Below are 20408 nucleotides of genomic sequence, written 5' to 3'. Positions count from 1 at the left end.
TATCTGTAGCGTAGCCACACTACAAGCAGAAGGATATATGTTGCCTAATAGAGTTTCTGATGTAGAGAAGATTGTATTAATATATCTCTATTTTCAGGATAATGTTCTTTCTTTCACTCATGACTATAATATAATGTTAGTCTTGAAAATAGGTATCCCCTTTCTTCATACAGATTATAGTATTTTTTAGGCTAAGTGTGTAGGCTTTCTATGCTGACTGGAGCTAAAGTGGTTTAATGTGTCTGTGTGTTTTTGTGTGTTTGGATGTGTAATTCATCTTTGAATTCTTGTTCTTGTTTGCCTGGATCATGTTAAATATGAATATACACCAGTGGGTACAGTTTAGTTGTAGACATAAACATTTTCTTTAAGTATTCTAAAGGTTCATTTTAATGCACTGTTTTCTTCCTTCTTTCAGAATTAATATGAAATCATAATATTCAATGCCATGAAGTTGAAATACATGCTATGATGAGCAAATTGTAATGAGGGAACAGACAGTGGTCAGCAAGGTTAGGAAAGGCTTTCTTGGGCAAAAGTGTTTTTCCTGATACCTGAACTAAGAGGAGTAAATAATTAAGCAAGGATACGGTAAGCAGAACCCAGAATTTGTAGCAAATGCTCAGCCACTATTTAGTCTTTGGAGCCTTTTCTGAATAACTGGAAAAGACAACGCGGAAATTTGAGCAGGGAATTACTTCATCTTATTTACATATTTAAGTAAACACTTTGATTGCTCAGAGATGAACAAAGGGTATCAAGAATGGATGCAGGGAGACCATTTAGAAAGTCATTATGACTATCTGGGTGATAGAGGATAGAAATTAATCCAGAGAGTTGGAGAGGTTGAGGGGGAGAAATCATTGGTTTTTAGAAATATTTAGGAGATGAAGTTGATAAGACATGGTGATTGATGGGATAGAGGAAGTGAAGAAGCTGATATTAAGGGTGATTCTATTCTGAGTATAATCTCTCATCAGATTTGGGCATAGAGATCATAGATTTAATTTTCAGTGCATGGAGTTTGAGATACTTGTAAGACAGCTAAGTGTTGGATGTCAAATTAAAGGCTGAATGGAACTAGAGCACAGACAGAAATAGTCCAGACTGTGTAAGATTAATATATAAAGATTTGTGAGTGAGATCTCCTACAAAGATAATATAAACGGCTAAGAAAATGTTATAAAACTAGTTCAGTTTACACAGAAGAGAGATTATACTTGTTTTCATAGTTCCAGTGTAAATTAGTATCAGTAGGTATAAATTACATATAAATTAATCTCACATAAACATTAAAAAGATGTTTTAAACCTTCATGGCTCTAGGAGTAAGAAATTGGCTTTGGAGGTGGTAATTCCTCATTGACATCTGTGATAGATCAAAGCCTAGACAACTAGAAAGTTTTAGACATTGAAGAGTCTTTTTTAAACCTGAGTTGTAAAATCAAAAGACCTAAAATATTTCTACTTTATTGTTTGTAACTTGTTACAATGAACATGGGTTCTTTAATTATTTAAAAGAATACTATTGATGATTAAAGAACATGAAAATGAGTGGAAGATATGAGAAATTTTTAAATGATAATATGCCATCCATAGTTACAAAGCTAACATTACCATGCTTTAAAAAATCCCTATTTAAAACAGACATTTGATGTTTCCGTGAATCCTAAGGTTAGTCATTATACTTAGAGAAATGGAGAAATTATTCCATGTTGCACTTAAACTTTATGGAGCATTTTGCAGTATCATTCACTAGTTCCACATTTTATGTCTATCATAGTAATGGTCTTCCCACAAAGATATGGTTAAAAAAAATAGAGGAATGGGAATAAGTCTGTAGATAAGTTTTAAAAGCCACTGTAGGCATCACTTAACCCAACAAGTTGGGTATTTGGTTCTTCCCCTATGAATTACTCATGACCAGAGGAGTGCTGGATCATTTACTGCATTTCTTGCAAAATGCTGCCTGGGGAATCATTGCACATTTGTGACCAGAGGAGTAAATATGTGAGAGCCTTGGTTTTTTAAATGTTGTCTGCCTAGGCATAACTGTTTTATTGTCTAAAGAATGCTAGAGATAGAAAATGCAGAGGTTCTATTCAACTTCATACCTCCTCGGATATTTTGAATGTTATGACTACAGAATAACACATGACATTGTGAGCAGTAGAAAGACAACAATTATTGGCTTACACTCTAAAACACTTTAAAACTTGGTTCTTGTCAATCCATACTTTTAAACAGCTATTTTAAAATCTTGCTAATTTTTGGTATATCTTTAAACAGCTGTTTTAAAATCTTGGTTATTTTGGGGCCACCTGGGTGGCTCAGTAGGTTAAGCATCTAACTCTTGATTTGGGCTCAGGTCATGATCTCACAGTCGTGAGACTGAGCCCCATGCTGTGCTCAGCTCTGACAGCCTGGAGCCTGCTTAGGATTCTCTCTATCCCTCCCTCTTCCCCTCTCTCAAAAGAAATACACATTAAAAAAGAAAAAAAAAATCTTGGTTATTTTCAAAGAGAAAGAATGAGCACAACTCATGAGAAATGGTGGGGCAGATAGTAGGGTGTCCTGTAACGTTTTCCAAATCTGCTTTCTTTTGTAGGATACAACATTTACTGAGAATGCTAATTGCAAACACTGTGCTAGGGCAGTATTGTTCAATAAAATTGTAATGGGAAATGGAAATGTGAATCACATATGTAATTTAAAAATTTTTATAGCCAGACTACTATACTGTATACACTATAAAATATTTCAATGTTGTATTTTAGCAAATATATAAAACTATTACCATGTCAACATCAAACCATTATAAAAATTAATGAGATATTTTACCTTTTTTTGTACTAGGACCTAAATACCTACTTTATATTTTAAACTTACAGAACATCTCAGTTCAGAGTAGTGACACATTTCAAGAGCTCAATAACTGTATATGACTGGTGGCTGTTAAATGACATGCAGAGAGTTCTAGGTTCTCAAACATGACCTATTCCTAACTTCTGATTATGCCAATAGATATGTGGAAGTTGAGAGACAAGAGTAAGGGACTTGGGTTTGAATTCTAAATTCTAACAATATACGAAAACCAAAAGGAGTGGTAGGTTAGTAGCTAAGAATGTAAAACCCATCATTAGTTACATATGAAATCAGTAAATGATTTTTTTGTGTGTGAATAAGACAGAGTGTAATGGTAGATAATAACTGACAAGTTTTTCAGTTTTGCAGGTAAATTCTAAGTTTGAAATATGAGTTACTCCTATTGATAGTGAAAGAAGCAAGCAGAACTCTTAATCACCCATGGTAGATGTGGGTCAGAATGGTATGTAGATCTAAGGGAAATTAGTTAGAAGTAAGAAGTCTCAAAAATTAGCCAAAAATATCCTTAGGAGTTTGGATCGCACCTTCATTTAATTATCTCCAGTTCCCAGGAGAAACTAGAGACAATTGGTCCACCTTTGAGAGCTTATTAAAAACTAATTCAGACGAGTTAAATGAGTCAGTTATAATATTGCCTGAGGATTCCAGAAGAAAAATAAAATTTAAAAAAATGTTGATTTTTCCTATCTTTTAGTTGTAAACACCACTCAAAATCACCTAATCTTTGTAAAAGAAAATTCTACATATCACAATAAGACTTCCCAGAAAAAACACGTATTTTGCTTGTTTGTTTGTTTTCCTGGTATATCTTATGTAAGTATTTTTTATGGCATTTCTTTGTCATCTTATGTTAGTGGTTCTGATTATTGTCTTCATGTCTATGATCAGCAGCAGGAAAAAGTCAAACCTTAAAATAAGGTCTTCCCAAATGTAGAGTTAAGATGTTAAGAATTAACACACATGTATTTTCTCAAGGAGATAATCTGGTAACTTCTCTCTTTGGAAATATGATTTAATGTTTCATGATACAGACAGAGAGTACAATCTTATTTGTAGCAAGTAATCTGTGAGTATATTTTATTTTCTGTCCTACTAAATTACCTCTAACAGCCAGACGTTCTGGAAGAACAGTTAGGTCTAATGAGTGATTCTTCAAAATTTCACCAAGAGAGAACACTGAATTTCTTTTCAGGGCTAAATAAAGCTTCAGTGTAACCAAGTATATCCTAGCATCACGAGATTTATGCATTTACTTTTTAAATTAAGAATCTTATACCTAGAGGGGCACCTGGGTGGCTCAGTTGGTTAAGCATTGGACTTCAGCTCAGGTCATGATCTCACGGTCCATGAGTTCAAGCCCTGTGTAGGGCTGTGTGCTGACAGCTCAGAGCCTGGAGCCTCCTTTGGATTCTGTGTCTCCCTCTCTGTTCACTTCCCCTGTTTGCGCTGCGTGTCTCTCTCTCTCAAAAATAAATAAACATCAACAATTTTTTTAGAAAAGAATCTCATACATAAAGAAGCACAAGAATTATATACCATTCCTTTAACAATGTAGCTTCTAATATCTTTTGAATCTGTTTTAAATTCCATCAGTAGTGACCACCAATTTGTTCAGCTCTTTTAGATACTGTAGTGGATGTGTGAGGCTTTTTCTACATATGTGGCTTCTCTGGGCATAAACAAGTCTATTTGACATCTTCTTCAGAAGGTAATGTCTATCTGTAGCATATGAGCATTCTGTAAAAATAAATCTCACTGCAGTTTAATGAAATTGTTATACAATACTGTAAGTTTTCTGAACTATAATATGAAACATTAAAGGGGTTTTCTTCTTCTTCCTTCTTTTTATAGTATACTAGAAATCTTATTTGGCCTGAGAAAATAGGACAACTAATATTTAGTAATCTTTTTAAAGTTAATCTCCTGTTAACATGTAACACCTTTCCTGGCCACTAGGGTCTTGGAACTCTTCTCTAGTTACTTCCCTCCATAACACTGCCCAACTTCAAGGACAAATTTCTAGATCATTGTCTGCATCTCACTATCTTTTATAATTGTTTGTTTTCCAGATCTTAAAACCCTTTATCTGAAACCATCTATCTTTCCAACCTCAGTGGCACGGCCACTGAGCCTAGCTGCCATCCCCCACCGCACCCCACCCTTACATCTCCACCTGCCTCCTCCATTCCCTACCTCCAGTGACCTAGAAATTGAGCTCCTTTAATGGGTCATTCTGTAGCAGGCTTTGTTTTCCTGTTTATGTGGCCTGGACACAGTCATCGCTCATTTCAATTGTGCTCGCTTAAGACTTTTTATTCTTTTGTTCCTCTTCACCTTTCACCACAGAAAACTTGCCATTGATAACAGGGATTGATCCAAGAATTTTATGTGTCTCCTTGTCATCTCAGATGCTTAGGACTTCTACAGAAACATGACATAGCTATACTGATCAGGTCCATTAGGGTTATGAGTGTAGAATCTTCTGCCTTAACTGCATTCTCTCTCTCTCCCTCTTTTTGTTTTGTTTTGTTTAGGTTTTTTGTTTGTTTGTTTGTTGGCTTTTTTGGGTTTTTGGTTTTCCCAAGGCATTTCTTTGGGCAGACCTAGGGACAGGGAAGCTCTTTTGATGCTACTTTTTTTCTCTTTCAGGACTTGAAACAAGTGTGAAGAGGCTCTCTGGTGAGATCGTGGAGTTGAAGCAGCATCTGGAGCACGATGACAAGGTCCGGGAGCTGACCCAGATGCTGCAGGAGAGCCACGGGTACCTGCCCGGGGCAGGGGGGGAGGGCAGGGGGAAGCAGGGCCAGCCCCAGTGACAGCAGGGTACGCAGAGGAGTCGCCTGGTGGCTTCGCAGCATGCAGGCCCTGTGCCACACGCGTCTCCGGTTGACTTACAACTCCCCTGAGCTCCCCTTTCTTCAGGAAAAGCAAGTCCCTTCTTGCTGCTGCGTCTGTGAGGGGCAGGTGAGAGCTGCTGAGAGACTCTGGGCTGTCTTGGTCCACCCTGCGTGGTTCCTGTCAGTTCTCCTAGTGCGCGGGGCCTCCCCCTTTACTCCCAGCTGTGTGCTGGGTGGTGAGAAGGGAGCAGGCAGTGTGGGGGCTGTCCAGGTGGAGCCTCAGTTTCTATCCAGAGAATCGTGTGCTGGGAAGCAGGTGCAGGGAGGAGGCATGCCGCCCACTGGGTGGTGTGAGGTGTACTTTGTGGAGGTGCAGAGCATGAGCCCAACTCACCCCTACTCCCCCACTTTGGGCTGAGTCCCACACACCTCCCCCAGGCTCGAGTGCAGCACGGCCCTAGGTGGAGCCAGGCTGTGACGCCGGGGGGTCAGCGGGCCTACCCCAAGCACAAGGTACAGAGGGGAAGGGGCTCCTGGGAGATGAGCTGGAGCATAGATGGAGCAGCGGAAGGGAGCAAAAGGTAGCTGTCATGGGTGTATGGGGGGGATAGGTGAGGCAGGATGGCTCCCAGAACCCGATGGGCCCCCATCTGCAGCACTGTGGGCTTCGTGTGGACTGGGCTGCCGTGCAGTGGGTGGAGGTGGGGGGCAGTGGTGGTCCACACTGACTTCATTCACTCTGGGCCTTAGCCTGGCCGGAGCAGATGGCTGGTGCCTGCACAGGAGGTCTGTGCAGGGGGCATGCATCTGTGGGAAGACGGCCCCGCTCCCATCTATCCCTGGTCACTGCCGAGTGGAGGGCGAGGGCACTTCACAGATGGCCAAGTGGGCAGTACAGGGCCGCTTCTTCCCTGAAGTCCTTCCAAAGGCAACCGTGGTCAACACTGTAAAACCAGGACTCTTCAGTCATGCAGTCACTATGTCAGAATTATTCAGGGAGCCCCTTTACATCGGACCGGGAGATAGAAATGTGTCAGTCTTTGGATCTGTTCCAGAATGAGAACATCGTTCTGCTAGCTGGGAAGATGATGATGGTTTTCTCAGAAAACAGGTGTGGCTGGAGTAGCGAGGCACCCCTCCGTCATCCGTTGCCTTCACCCGTCCGTCTGGGTGCTGAGCCTGCACGTGGCCTGGTGGCCGAGGGCTCGGGTCACGCATAGCCTCACACCGTCTGGAGGCCAGGGGTGGATGGCAGGAGCCGGAGCCGGTGGGAAACGGGAGGGTGTTGGCTGCGGGGACCGGTGTGGACCGGGAGGGCCCCGGCCAGGTGAGGGAGGATGCTGCTGGAGAGGAGGCGGCAGGCGGTCCTCAGGCATCGCTCCCCCGAGCCCTCCTCCAGCTCCCTGGTCAGCACCAAGGAACACCTCCTGCAGGAACTGAGCCAGGTGCGCACGCAACACAAGGCCCAGGTGCGCGCGCAACACAAGGCCCAGGTGGAGCAGCTGCACTGGAGCTACAAGGAGCTCAAGAAGATGCTGGGCCTGTTTCCGTGCGGCGGCTGCCAGGCCGCGTCTGGGTCGCCTCCACGCACCTAGTAAACCGCGGAAGCTCTTTTCTACCTGGTATGATTGTGGGGCAGAGCTGTGCCTCCCGTTCATAATCAGCTGAAGTTTTGAAACATGTTCATGGCCTACAGCTCAGTTTTCTAAAACACCCTGAAAAGATGGGATTGATCTGCCAGTAGGCGAGTCTGCGAACGAGGACATGTAGGGGTAGTATTTGCAGGGAGGTGCTAACCAGGGTGGCTCCCTCTGACTCCACGCTGCTCCTGCTCCTGAGATTGCAAAAAAAAAAAAAAAAAAAAAAAAGGATTAATCCAAGCCCTTCACATGTTTTGAGACAAGACATATTGATGTTTTTTGAGACCAGCATCATTAATTTTCCATGAAATATCTTGAGATAAAATGCAGTATTTTTCTCCCTAATGTAAGAGCACTGTGTGTGATTAAATAATTTTGTGTGGCAAGATAAACTAACATTCTAAAAAGTGACTTTTTATAAATTGTGACTGAGATCTTCTCACTGAATTCTTTCATGAAGCAAGCTAGGTGCAGGTGGGACAGGTACGTTCCAAGATTTAATAAAAGTAACACATTTTGGGGAAACATTAAAAATACCATTTTGTGACATCACTGCCTCACAGTGGAAATATTTCCCCAGGTGCTCTCTTGCTTACAATTACAGTGCGTTTCTGAAAATTAGAGTGCACACAGACAAAATACTAGATTTTTAGTTTGGAAACTTCTTATCTTATTTAAATACTTGGCTTCTAGGTAAAACAAAGTACTTTTTTAAACCATTGCCTGCTTAATTTATGGAGAAGAGCAGGCAGGCCTACAGGTGCCTGTGTGTGTCGTCGGGCTCTGCCACTGGCGTTCGGGGGTCAGGCGTTTCCCTCAGGAACCGGGTGGTCTCCCCGGTTCCTTCCTGTCTGGTCCTGGCTGTGTCCTTTGGCATCAGTTTCTCTGCAACTTAGCAGGAAAACATGTCACAGCAAATATGGTTTTTGTGGGGGAGTGCAATTTCTTTCATCATACCATTTTTTTTTTATTTATTGAAAAGATTTTAGCATTCAACCATTTTAGGCTTGTTGGAAACGCTCACCATGCTATTACTTTATGTTCCTCTTGTTTGGGTTTTGTTGAGCTTCTTAGACCTGTGACTTTATAATTTTCATCAAATCTGGGAAAGTTTTGCCACCATTTCTTCAACATGGTTATTCGATCCAGCTTCTGTCCCACCCTCCCTCCCGGACCCCAGTTACACCCAGACCACTTGGTAGCATCCCCACGGGTCCCCAGACTTCAGGTCTTTTTTCCCATCTTTTGTTCTTGCCCTCCGTTGGGGTCATTTCTGCTGCATTGTCACAGGCCTCACCCATTCTGCAGTTGGGCCTGTGTAGATAATGGATTTTTAATTTCAGAAATTACATATGTTTTTAGTTCTAAAATCCCATTTGGTTCTTTCTTATTAACTTTGTGTCCCATTATGTTCGTGTTTCACTTAACTCCTGAACCATGTTCTTAACACCTTTGCTGCAGGTAATTTCAGATGATTTCTAGAATGGTTACACTGATGCTCCGTTAGAAGTGTATTAGTTTCTTTCGGTCCATGTTTCCAGCACTTACTGTCAAAGTTTTAATGTTTTCATTCTAGAGGGTGTGTGATGCATAGTGTTTCTATAGATAGACTTTATCAAGTTAAAGAAGCTCCTTGTAGTGTTAATTTGCCAAGACATTTTTTATCGTGAATGGGTGAATTTTATCACTTTTTCTGCAGCCATTGAAAATGACCATGTGGTTTTTCTCCTTTATTCTGTTCATGTGGTTAATTTCGGTAATTTGATAACGTAAAACAACCGAAATTTTCTGGGTTAAGCACAGCCTAGTAATGATGGGTTTTCCTTTGCAAACATACTTTTGGATTTGGTTACTATTTTGTTTAGGATTTTGTATTCTGGATACCCCACTTAATATCTGACATTTAATTATTGGAATTCTCTGGGTCTCCATTTCCTCATCTGTAGAAAGGGGTGATAAGTGCCTGCCCCCACTGTCGTGAAGAGGAAGCAGTAGCTAGAGTCTGGTCCCAGGACCCCGCTGATGCGGCACCACATGGTGTGGTTGTTGGCTGGGACGGCGGCAGGAACCAGTCCTGTCCCCGCGGTGACGCCACCTACGGTCCTCTCTTAAGGTGCCGCTACCCTCAGCGTTCGCACCGCCACGCCATGCCCGTGATAAAAGTTCAGCTGTGCACCTTTCTCTGCTTTCTAGGAGAGTTCAGGACAGGTTGTAACTCTCTCTTCCCTGAGTGTGTGATGGAACTTGCTGAGGAAGCCAGTTGGGCCTGAAATGCTCTTTGTGGGAGACTTCTGGCCACAGGTTTAGTTCCCTTAGCCCCTTCTCACAGAGCACCGTCCACCCCTCCATTCGCCAGCCCCCTGCAGCGGGTTTGGGGCCATGTGGTTCATTCTGAGTGGGACAGAGAAGAGCTGCCAGGCCACCAGGGTGGCCGCCGTCCCCTCCGTAGCCTTGCCGGCGGTGCACTGACCAGCGGGCCTGTTTCTCTCCTGCGGGCAGAGAGCCCTCCTTGACCTCTGCTGGACTCCGTGTGCATGAGAAAGGAATGTCACTGTGTCAGCCACTAGGTTTGGGGGGTTTTCTACTTTGCCAGTAGTTACTCGGCCTAAGCCCTGGGATGGCGCAGTCTGTCCCTTTCTTCCTGAGTTCTCATAAGGGCTGTATCTCGAATTCGCTTGTATTGCCTAATTGTCCAAGTTTTTGGCCTAACAGTCTTTTAATGGCATTTCCATGGCCTCAGCATCTGGAGCTGTGTCCGTAAGGCAGACCCGTCGGGGTGGTAGTTGCTTCAAGCAAGTCCTTGCCATTCGGGGAAGGGAAGGGACGTGGGTGAGCGATGGCCACGGGTTGCTCCCAACCTCAAGCTCCACTTCCGCTTTCAAGCCGAGGACACGTCGGGGCGGCCCTGGCCGGTGACAGAGCAGGCAGAACACCAGGGCCAGCCGCGGGGCTCTGGCGTGGCCGGCGAGGCTTGGTCCGCACCTGCGTCCTCCCCACGGTGCTGGGGCCACCCCATCCCCCTGGCTGTGGTTCATGCTGGTCCATGGCGCCGCGTTCTCTCTCACTTCCTCTCCTGCACCACAGCTTCTGTTCCTTTCCATCTTTAATGGAAATTACTGATGCATTCAGCTCTAAAACCTTTACTTTATCGCTTTTCTCTCTTTTCTCTTGCCATATCGCCTGACATAATCGATACGCTTTTGTTTCTTCTTGTTTTGTATTCTGTTTCTTCTGTGATTGTCCCCTTCTATACTGTAGCCATTTTCACCTCTGCTGGTTTTGGAAGCTAAGCATTCTTTCTGGCATATTATCACAGCTGGTGTTCATCTAATCAGGGCTTCTGCTCCCCCGGTAGCATACAGGAGCCATGAGCCTGTACCTCCCTGGGCACCCTTCGGCTTCCATGTGATGGTTTTTAAGGGTTTTTTGGTTTTTGGTTTTTGCTTTAGTATTTTTTTTTGTTTTCTTTTGTTTTGTTTTTGAGAGAGAACGACAGAGAGAGAGAGGGAGAGAGAGAATCCCAACCAAGTAGGTTCCACCCCCAGCACAGAGGCTCACTCTGGGCTAGAACTCACAAACTGTGGGATCATGACCTGAGCTGAAATAAAGAGTCGGACACTTAACTGACTGGGCCACCCAGGCGCCCCAGTATTCGAGTATTTTAGTGAAATATTTTTTTCCCACAGAAATCATTTATTTACAGGGTTTTTGTATGGTTACTTACTGCCCATTTTTTGAGCCACTTCCCTGCAGACATTCTGTCTGTGGTCATGTTCTTGCTGCAGTTAGACTTACTTTTAATGTCTGCTGGTACAGTTTTCCTTGTTGTAGTCTTAGAATGAATGCCTTTATCTTCAGTTTTGAAAACTATTTCACAGAGGATTTCATGTTGGTACTTACTCGAGGACATCATTGCTATGTCTGGGCCCCCACCCGGGGCTGCACCAGGGCAAGATTGGAACGAGCCTGGGACTACGAGGCAGGTGGCCTGGGGTCAGGCCAGGAGTCACCGTCTAAATGAGGAAGCAAAAGTTTCCTCCCTGCGGGGAGGTGACCTGAGACCCTGTGAGCTGTGGCTCCCATCCCTCCCACAGCCCCTCCCACAGCCCGTCCATGTTAGATGTTAGTGCCTGTGTGTGACTGCTGGTGTAGGTGGTGCACCTTGAGGACAACAGATCCACATTTCAACACCTTTATTTATCACTTTACCAATTTGACACACAATGTTAATAGCAAACACAGGAGGAGCAGTATGCAGACAGACAGGAGCTGCTTCACTACAGGTTTGCAGGTCAGGCCTTGACAGCAGCTCTGACCGGGGACACAGTGCCTCACGCTCTGGGGAGGGAGAGGAGGGCCACCCCGATCCCATACATATCCCTGGTTGAGTGCGGCTTTGAGACGCCAGCAGACGTGCCTTTCTGAGTCAGAACACCCAAGACGTCGACTCTACTCTTCACTATCACACTGATAAAGTGATACACTCAGGACTCCCTAATGGTAACAAAACTGTAAAAATATATTGCATATATATATATAAATTTATTTCCCTTTCCTGAAAAAAACTTAGTACAAACTAGTAGTATACGATCCCTTTCAAGTTTCTTTTAAGTTGTGCGGGTTTCCTTTCTGTTTGGCTTGGTTTGGGTTTTCAAGAGTCTAGAGGGAGAGAAAAAAACCTCTCGAAGCTCAGGGTGGCCACTGCCCAGCCTACCTGGGGCCATGCCCTCCACATGCCCAGGGACAGAGGCCATACCCTGAACCACCAGGTTCCACAGTGTTCAGTAGTCAATCAGTGGAGGGGAGCTGTTCAGGGTCAGTGTTTTAAGGACATTCTAGCCTATTGGTAACTTCACAGTACAGTTGAATTTTCAACCTGGCCTGCATGGAACAGGTGACCACAGAGCGTCCCATGTAGTGTGGACTGCAAGACGGGGGAGCCGCCAGCTTGTGTATGAAGAGAGCTGGGCTGGGTCCCCAGGGCAGGCCCAGCACATGCTTTTCCCATAAAGGGCCAGATGGTGAAAATTTTAGGTGTCCCCTCCTACCACTACCAGGCGACATAGCGCAAAACCGGCCATACGTCATGCCCGACTGAGCACACGGGCACAGCTGGGCGCCAAAAAACTATTCACAGAAGCAGTCTGGGGTGGGGGCATGAGCCCGCTGCCGCAGGCCCTGTCCACCGAGCAGCCAGAGGGATGCCCGTGGCATGTCCTGAGCGCTGAGCACAGGGACGCAGACGCAGAGCCACACCAACAGGAAGTGGTGCCAGCGAGCCGCCTGCGCGCACTGTTCCCCGGCTTCTGGCATCGGCTGTGATTTTCATCTGCCGCAAACGTAGGACTGGGGACACTAGAGGTGTGAAAATACTCCGGTATAAATATATATCTTCTGCGATAACATCCTAAACTTACATGATTTGAACTTCACTTTGGTAAAGCTGACTGTTACGTCCACCTAGTTGCCTATCCTATCACGTTAAATAGAAATAAATAAGCGTTCTGGTGTGATCAGTGTTAAGCATCCTCCTCCAGTTCTCCTGACACTCAGATGCTGTCAGCCCTGCCCTCCCTGGCAGAACGTGTCCTGTCTCCTCGTGCTGTGCGGTCTCTCACTCACAGATAGACACTGGATTTCTGGGTAACCACGGTTAGTAGAAGATAATTGGCATTACATATAACATGCAGCAAAGACACACACCCTGCCTGTGTGTTCTCAGTGTTCAGACGCCGATGGAGGAGCATGCGTGTGCGTGCGTGTGTGCGCACGCGCACATGTTCTATGTGCGGGGGCCACACACGTGCGGCAACACGTTTAGCAGATTATTCTAAGCTGATGGAATGGAGAGCACTGAGGACTCCTGATGGAGTCTTTGCCACCTCCCCCTCCTTCCTGACTGAGGGAACGTCCAGGCTTTGTCTGGGGACGGGTGCCATCTGAAGAGGCTTTGGGATTGGGCAGGGGAGACGGGAGACTGTAGCCCCTGTGTGGCCAACCAGACCTCCCTGCTGTGGGACGGGGTGGACCGCCAAGGGGACCCATTCACAAACCCCATGGGAAGGTGCTGTGAGAACAGTCAGGAGCGCATTGGGAAACACTGGTCCCAAGTGAGTAGCTCAGCTCCACCAGACTGTGGCACTGGTGCCTTCCACTAAGAAGAGGGCTCCTGCTCTGGGGAAGGGCGTGACAGCAGGGGTCCCCATGGGCAGGCAGATGTGTGGTTTCTCTTGCTTAGACCCCAATCTCCCAGGGTGGTCCTGGGGAGGCTGTTTTGCCTGGAGACCCCACTCTGGCACAGAAGATGGCCTCCTGGGGGTGAGCGGGGCTGAGAAGGGCTGGTGGAAGGGGGGCTGTGCATTGGCATGGGGACCCTCGTCCCTTGGCTCACTGGGGCATGCACACTGTGGGGGCCAAGGTCCTGCTGGACTCCAGTGTCCACGCTATGTCATGGCTGTGACAGGGGGGACCCAGGTGGTAATGGCAGGAAGCGGAGCCCCACCGCCTCAGACGGTGCTCCCCAACATGGTGCCCAAGAGGATCTGGGAGGAGGTCTGGTTTGTGATCTGCTCATTGTTGAGAAACATTTGTCATGTTCAGAGTCACCTTCCAACATTTCCCACATCCTCCCCTTGCCTCCAGATCCTCACCGCAGTCCAGCCGGGGATACTGTGTCCTGCTTGCTTGTCCCTCCTCCAGTACTCAGTCCTTGGTTTCCCCACCTTTCCCCACCATGGGGTGGAGAGGCCTGGATGGGCAGCTCAGGATCGCCAAGGTAGAAACTAGAGACTGCAGTGAGCACAGGTGACTCAAGGCCTGCAACCATCTCAGATTTTACACACCGGGAAGTCTCAGAACCTCGGAAGCAAGCTGCTGGCGAGGCCCCACAATGGGGGAGAGGGGGAGGACCACATCCCTTCAGAGGGGCCATGCTGGATGGGAGCTTGAGCCCCGAGCCCCACTGCACAGACAAGGGACCATCCCTAGCTCTAGCGACGACCAGCATGCCCTTTGGGCACAGGGAGGCGGGTGCGGGTGCCACCCCGGTGCTGGTCTTTATTTCAACCACCTGTGCTGTGCGCCAGGGAGTGCCCCCAACCAGCCAGCTGCCACGGACACAGAAAAGTGGCCAGGGTGGACGGGCTCCAAGAAGCATTTCCCTGAGGCTCCCATGGGCTTTTCCCAAGACCAGCGCCAGGACCACACGGCCCCACCAGTGTCTTGCCAGGCTTGGTGGCACTTCTGCAAGGGGACATGTCCCCATGAAGCCACTGTGACAAGAGTCCCAATGCTTGGCTCCCCTGTCCAGCCTCATGGAGAAACCAAATGCCAACAAATGCTGCTGGCCTCGGAGCCCTTTGTGGGTCTGCCTCTCTTGTGTGGTTTTCTGCATTTGCAGGGGTTGGGAGAGGTTAGGGAAGACTCATGCAGACACTGAACCACTGAGATCTGTGCCACGTGCCAGTGAACAGGGAGCAGCCACGGGGACCCACAGCCCGGAGGCCCTGAGTGCAGAGTGGGGCCCTGGACAGAAGACACCATCATGCCAGCAACGCGACTGCATGGGAAGCCTTAGCCAGCAGGGTCTCCTGGCCTAGAGACACAAACGGCAGGAGAGAAAGGGGCAGAAATGGTATTCTGTCTTCGCTGACCCATTCTGGGAACAAATACATTCCCAGTTTATTCTTAGAAAAACACAATAAAGTAAACGGTCTTGTCCTTGGTTTCCATTTTGACAACTTCAGACCGTGTTCCTCTGGTCCACTGAGGAGCCCCTTCCACTGGCTCACATTCCTCCGGCTCCACAACGTGTGTGTGTGTGTGTGTGTGTGTGTGTGTGAGCATGTGCATGTGTGCAAGCACACACATGTGGGTATGTGTGAGTGTGTGTGCACATGCAAGCACCTGTCCCACCTCCCCACACCTTCATGATGTCCTGTTAGCAGCTCACTTCTGTCTTCTTGGTGCTGCTGGTTAGTGCGTTAGCTTGTGCTGCCCTCGAGGTTCCAGGGAGGGGTTTGCAGGTCAACAGGGGGCCAGCTTCTGACAGGGTCTGTCCCACTCACCCCCTTGTGGCCCACTGGCCCCTTTAAAATGGACTTTTCACCTGTAAGCCAGGTAGTTAGTGTGGTCTGGTCCCAGGAGACGCTCTGAAAAAGGCCATTTGTTGTCGGCCAGCACTGGACGCGGCAGGTGTGTTAGAAATGGTCAGTGATTTCGGGGCCTCACTTGGGGGTCAGAGAGAAGCATGCCAGGCCCCAAGCAGGGGGAGGCCTGACTGCCACCCCCACGGTCCCCCAGGGCCCCAGCCTTGAGTTCTTCCCCAGGGAGCAAGGGAATGTAATGAAGTGTGAGGTGGCACGGGCCCCAGTGGGAAGGGCTGCTCCTGGGATGGCTACTTGCCACCCTGCACCTTCTGGTCATAGGTGCCCGCGTGCTTATAGCCCGGTACGTAGCCTCACTCATCCACCAGGTCCACAAGGCCCACCTTGCCTTTGCCCTTGCCTGATGGTCGAAGCGTTCCTTGTGGGAACCTGTGAACTTGGTCGTGTCTGTGAGCCGGGACACGGCGGGCAATGAGATGGCCTTCTGTAGAGGGAGAGAATGGGGCGCGCCCGTGTGAGCGCAAGGGGCCAAGTGGGCACATGAGGCCGTCGGCAGCTGGGTCGGCACACCCCCAGGGAGTAACGCGTCCCCTGTCCCACCCCAGACCCCATGGGCTGCTGCCCTCCAGGGAGTCCCTGCTAGCCATGCTCACCATCACCCCTGAGATGATGGGGGCCTTGCCCTCAATGAGCCTGTGTACCTCGTGGACAGCCCCCTCACTGCTCTTGTCTTTGAATCTCTTCTTGGAGAGCTCTTCAAGTGCTTCCTTGAACTGCTCGAATGTGATGGTCCAGCAGGATTTCCCTCTGAGGGAGGAGAGCGCTCAGGGCCCGGGCCAGGGCCACTCCCCTCCATAACTCACAGCCCCACCAAGTAGTGCCCCCAGAACCTGCTGACATCCGGGGACCAGGTGATGTCAGGGGACCCCTTCCCAGGGACCTGGTGACATCAGAAGACCCCTGCCCGGGGACCAGGTGACATTGGGGAAACCCTGGCCCTGCCCAGGGACCTGATGACATCGGGAGACTACCTCCCAGGGACCTGGTGACATCGGGGGACCCCTGCCCCTGTCTGGGCACCTAGTGACATCGGGGTAACCCTCCCCCCACCCAGGGACCAGTGACATCAGGGGATCCCTACCCAGGAACCTGGTGGGGGCCCAGTGGCCTTGGGGAACCCCCACCTCTCTCCCACAGCAGAAATCAAGTCTAAAGTTAAAATACAGAATATGCCCCTCCCCCGCCCTGGTGTGCACTGTTTATGCCCAACAGTCGGTCGCCATGGGCAACGGCAGCAAATATAAATTGTCTTGGAAAAAAGCTTAAAGGAACCATATCCTTTATGAACAACTGGACATTAAAACAAAGCTGTTGTCTGGTTCTAAAATGGGGCGTGTGTGGCGTCCACTCAGAGAAGGAGGGAAAAAGTCAGGTCAAGAAGCTCGTCCCATCTGAACCACACAGAGGCCGAGTCCTGCCTGGGGCCACCGTGGCCCGACGTCCCTGTCATCATACAGGGATGGGGTCGGGCGGTGGCCTCACCAATACGCCCAGCAAAGTGGTCCCAGGGCCTGTCCCTCCTCCCAGGACCCCCACTGCCCCCACCTGAAAGCCACCTGCCTAAGGGGCACAAGGTGGCTAGGGGCAGATGCAGCCCTATTCATTCCTTGCCGCAGGCCACTCACAAAATTTCAGAAAGATTCTAAACTGTGCACTTTTTATAATTTTTACTAAAAAACCATTTTTACCACTTTGACTGGATCTCTCCTGCTAATCCATGGAGTGAGTTGTCAGGGTTTTAGAACAAGAGGTCCTGTGGGGGCGGCTCCCTGCCATTCAGGGACACCCTGTGGGTGCAGAGGCCTGAGTGGGACGGCCCTGCAGATGTCCACAAGCAGATGGCCCAGAACAGCCACAATAACCACGAAGGCACAGGGACAGACCCACACGAGGGTTTCCACGGAAGAGCAAAGAAAGGCAGCCCAGCAGAGAAAGGGCCGTCTCTAAACAGCTGGTGCTGGTACAGCGGGGACCCAGCCCTGCACTGTGCCTCGAAGTGCCTACAGAGACTCACTCAAAATGGGCCATCGTCCTAAGTTCAGCACAAAACCTAGAACTATAAACTTCTGGAAGAATACCTAAGAGAAAAACTTTGTGATCTTGGGTGAAGCAAAGATTTCTTAGAAACAACACCAAAAAAGTCCATAAAAGAAACAAGGAATTGGAATGCACCGAAATTTAAAACACCATGTCCTTGAAAAGATGCTGTTTTGAGGAATACAAAATGAGCCACAGATGGGGAGAAAACACGTGCAAACAGACACCTGAAAGAGAAAGCTTTTCAAACTTAACAACAGGGAGAATCCCACATAGAAAACAGGGCAAAATACCCAAACCAGACACTGTCCAGGAAGACCCCTGGGTGGCCAGCACAGAGCACACAAAGCGCCACCCCACATGGCGAGACCTACCAGACCAGACGGCCAGCGTGGCTGAAGCCAGTGAAATGGCCACACCGGGAGGATGTGGTCAGCTGGGCACTCCGACGTGGCGTCCACCCGGGGAGGCAGTTTGGCAGTTACGGCTCTGAGCCCCCAAGTCTGGGCTCGACACAGGACAGACGCACCGCAGTCCCACGTAAACCACGTAGTCAGGTGTCCTTCAGCAGTGAACAGATGGACACCACACGCAGGGACTCAGAGGCACTTGACATGCCCGTTGGAAGACACGGGACACAGCCCACAGTCAGGGATCGGGGCTGGGAAGCCTGAGCCCCCACGGGGCCTGCACTCAGAACACAAATGCCCCTTCTGTCCTCGGGTGCTGGTCCCAACCACGACCGCACAGCAGGGGCTGGTGACCTGGTGGGTGCAGGGCTTCCTTAGACCCAGTGGTGGGCAGTGGGCTCTACCCCAACAGCAGTTGGCCTCGACACCCCCCCCCCCCCCCAGCCTCTGGGGAAACCTTCCTCGGCAGCAAGGTTCTCACAGCAGCCGCCCCACACGGAGATCCCTGCCCTGCTGCCTGGCCAAGGCCCTGTTTGTCCTGGGCTGTCAAAGGCACTCCTGTCTCCTATTCACGCCCTGCCCGGGTGGCATGTGGATGCCAGGCCTGACGGCCAGCCCCGGGACTGGCCGCCAGAGCACGCAGCCCTCTCTGGGCACCACGGCACCAGGCACCACCAGTGGGAGTCACTTGAGCTGGGGGTGGGGGGAAAGGCTGACGGGGGCTCCCATCAGAGGGCCACATTCAGAGCTGGTGGACACGGGCCTAAGGCCGACTCTCCCACTCCACCTGGCTGGGCCAGGTGTCCCCAAGTGTCCCCAGCGTGATTGCCCATCGGAGTTCTCCCCAAGGGACCCGGCACCTTGCTGCAGAGAGCAATGCACAGCAAGTTTTAGAATGACAATGCCCGTCTCTTCCCCAGAGACACTGATCACATTACACTGCTCTCTGGACACAGAGTGAGCCTGTTCTCCAGAGTCCACAGAACTGGAGGGTGTCCCCACACTGAAACCCCCTCTCCCAGCTCCAGGCCTGGCTGGCCAGTGCCCTGCCTGCAGGCCCGCCCAGCAGTAATGGAGTCACTGACCACACACAAGGCCCCGTGAGCTGGGGTTTCACTTTGCTTCCCAAGCCTTGTGTCCCCCAGGCCTCCAGACCCAACTCAGGGCGGGCAGGGGGCTAAACCCTGCCAGTGCCAAAGGTCACCTGGGGACACTGGGGCTGGCGGGGGCCCGGGCAGCCCTCCAGAGACAGGCGTATGTCCATCCAGGGCCAACAGCAGGAAGGCTCCCGGGCTTCGGGCCAAAATGTGCCAGCACCTCTATGATACAAGACCGATGGCACTCCCAGGGACACCTCTCCAAGAGGTGGCAGGCAGCATGCTGGGTCATCACGGAGAACTTGGCGTTCATGTGGGAGGAAGCTACTGGCCCCCCATGCCCCGCCCCGCAGCAAAGCCAGGGCCCTGGGTGACCTGTCCAGAGGGCAGCCTGGCTGGCCAGGATGCCAGTGCAGGCAGGAAGTGGGGTGTCAAGGGGCCACTTAAGGCCCTGATGAGGCTCAGTGAGAAGGAGGGGCCTGTGGGGAATTCCTTTGGGCTGGCAGGAGTGGGGGGGCTCCTGGGGGAGCTGTCATTGTGGCTGTGATGTAGCGGCGATGCCCTCACATCATGCCTGACCTGGGGCAGTTCCCAGGCCAGACCAGAAGCTCCAACTGCACGCTGGGCCAAGGAGGACTGCCAGTGGGACGCCTAGGGAGCTCTGTCCATCAAGTATCTGACTTTAGCTCAAGTCATGGTCTCAACGGTACCCGAAGCCCGGCTTCGGGTCTGTGCTGACAGCTTGGAGCCTGCTACCGACCCTCTGTCATCTCTCTCTGCCCCTCCCCTGCGTTCGCTTGCTCTTGCCCTCTCTCTTAAAAAAAAATAAACAACAAAAAAAGGAGGACCAATTGAAGCCAGACCTTCCTGGCAGACAGTGGCTGCCCTGCTCCTACCCAGGGCTCCCCATTGCTGCTGATCCACCCACCGTTTCAAAATTTCAGCTGATTATGAACGGGAGGCACAGCTCTGCCCCACAATCATACCAGGTAGAAAAGAGCTTCCGCGGTTTACTAGGTGCGTGGAGGCGACCCAGACGCGGCCTAGCAGCCGCCGCACGGAAACAGGCCCAGCATCTTCTTGAGCTCCTTGTAGCTCCAGTGCAGCTGCTCCACCTGGGCCTTGTGTTGCGCGCGCACCTGGCTCAGTTCCTGCAGGAGGTGTTCCTTGGTGCTGACCAGGGAGCTGGAGGAGGGCTCGGGGGAGCGATGCCTGAGGACCGCCTGCCGCCTCCTCTCCAGCAGCATCCTCCCTCACCTGGCCGGGGCCCTCCCGGTCCACACCGGTCCCCGCAGCCAACACCCTCCCGTTTCCCACCGGCTCCGGCTCCTGCCATC

At 49.7% G+C, this 20408-nt stretch overlaps 1 long non-coding RNA gene across 1 annotated transcript in view; it reads left to right on the top strand.

Annotated features, from left to right (window-relative positions):
• LOC147583412 (uncharacterized) overlaps positions 1-19915 on the top strand; it is a 380385-nt gene extending 360470 nt beyond the window's left edge. Inside the window, exon 2 of the long non-coding RNA XR_015248188.1 lies at positions 19764-19915. This is a non-coding gene — a long non-coding RNA (uncharacterized LOC147583412). The remainder of the gene's footprint in view (positions 1-19763) is intronic.
• Positions 19916-20408: the final 493 nt, after the last annotated feature.

The sequence above is a fragment of the Puma concolor genome, chromosome A2 (genome assembly GCF_028749965.1).
Source record: "Puma concolor isolate L17-30 chromosome A2, mPumCon1.1.hap2, whole genome shotgun sequence".
Lineage (NCBI taxonomy): Eukaryota > Metazoa > Chordata > Mammalia > Carnivora > Felidae > Puma > Puma concolor.
The sequence above is the reverse complement of the archived record's forward strand: the minus strand, read 5'-3'. Positions and strand labels throughout refer to the sequence as shown.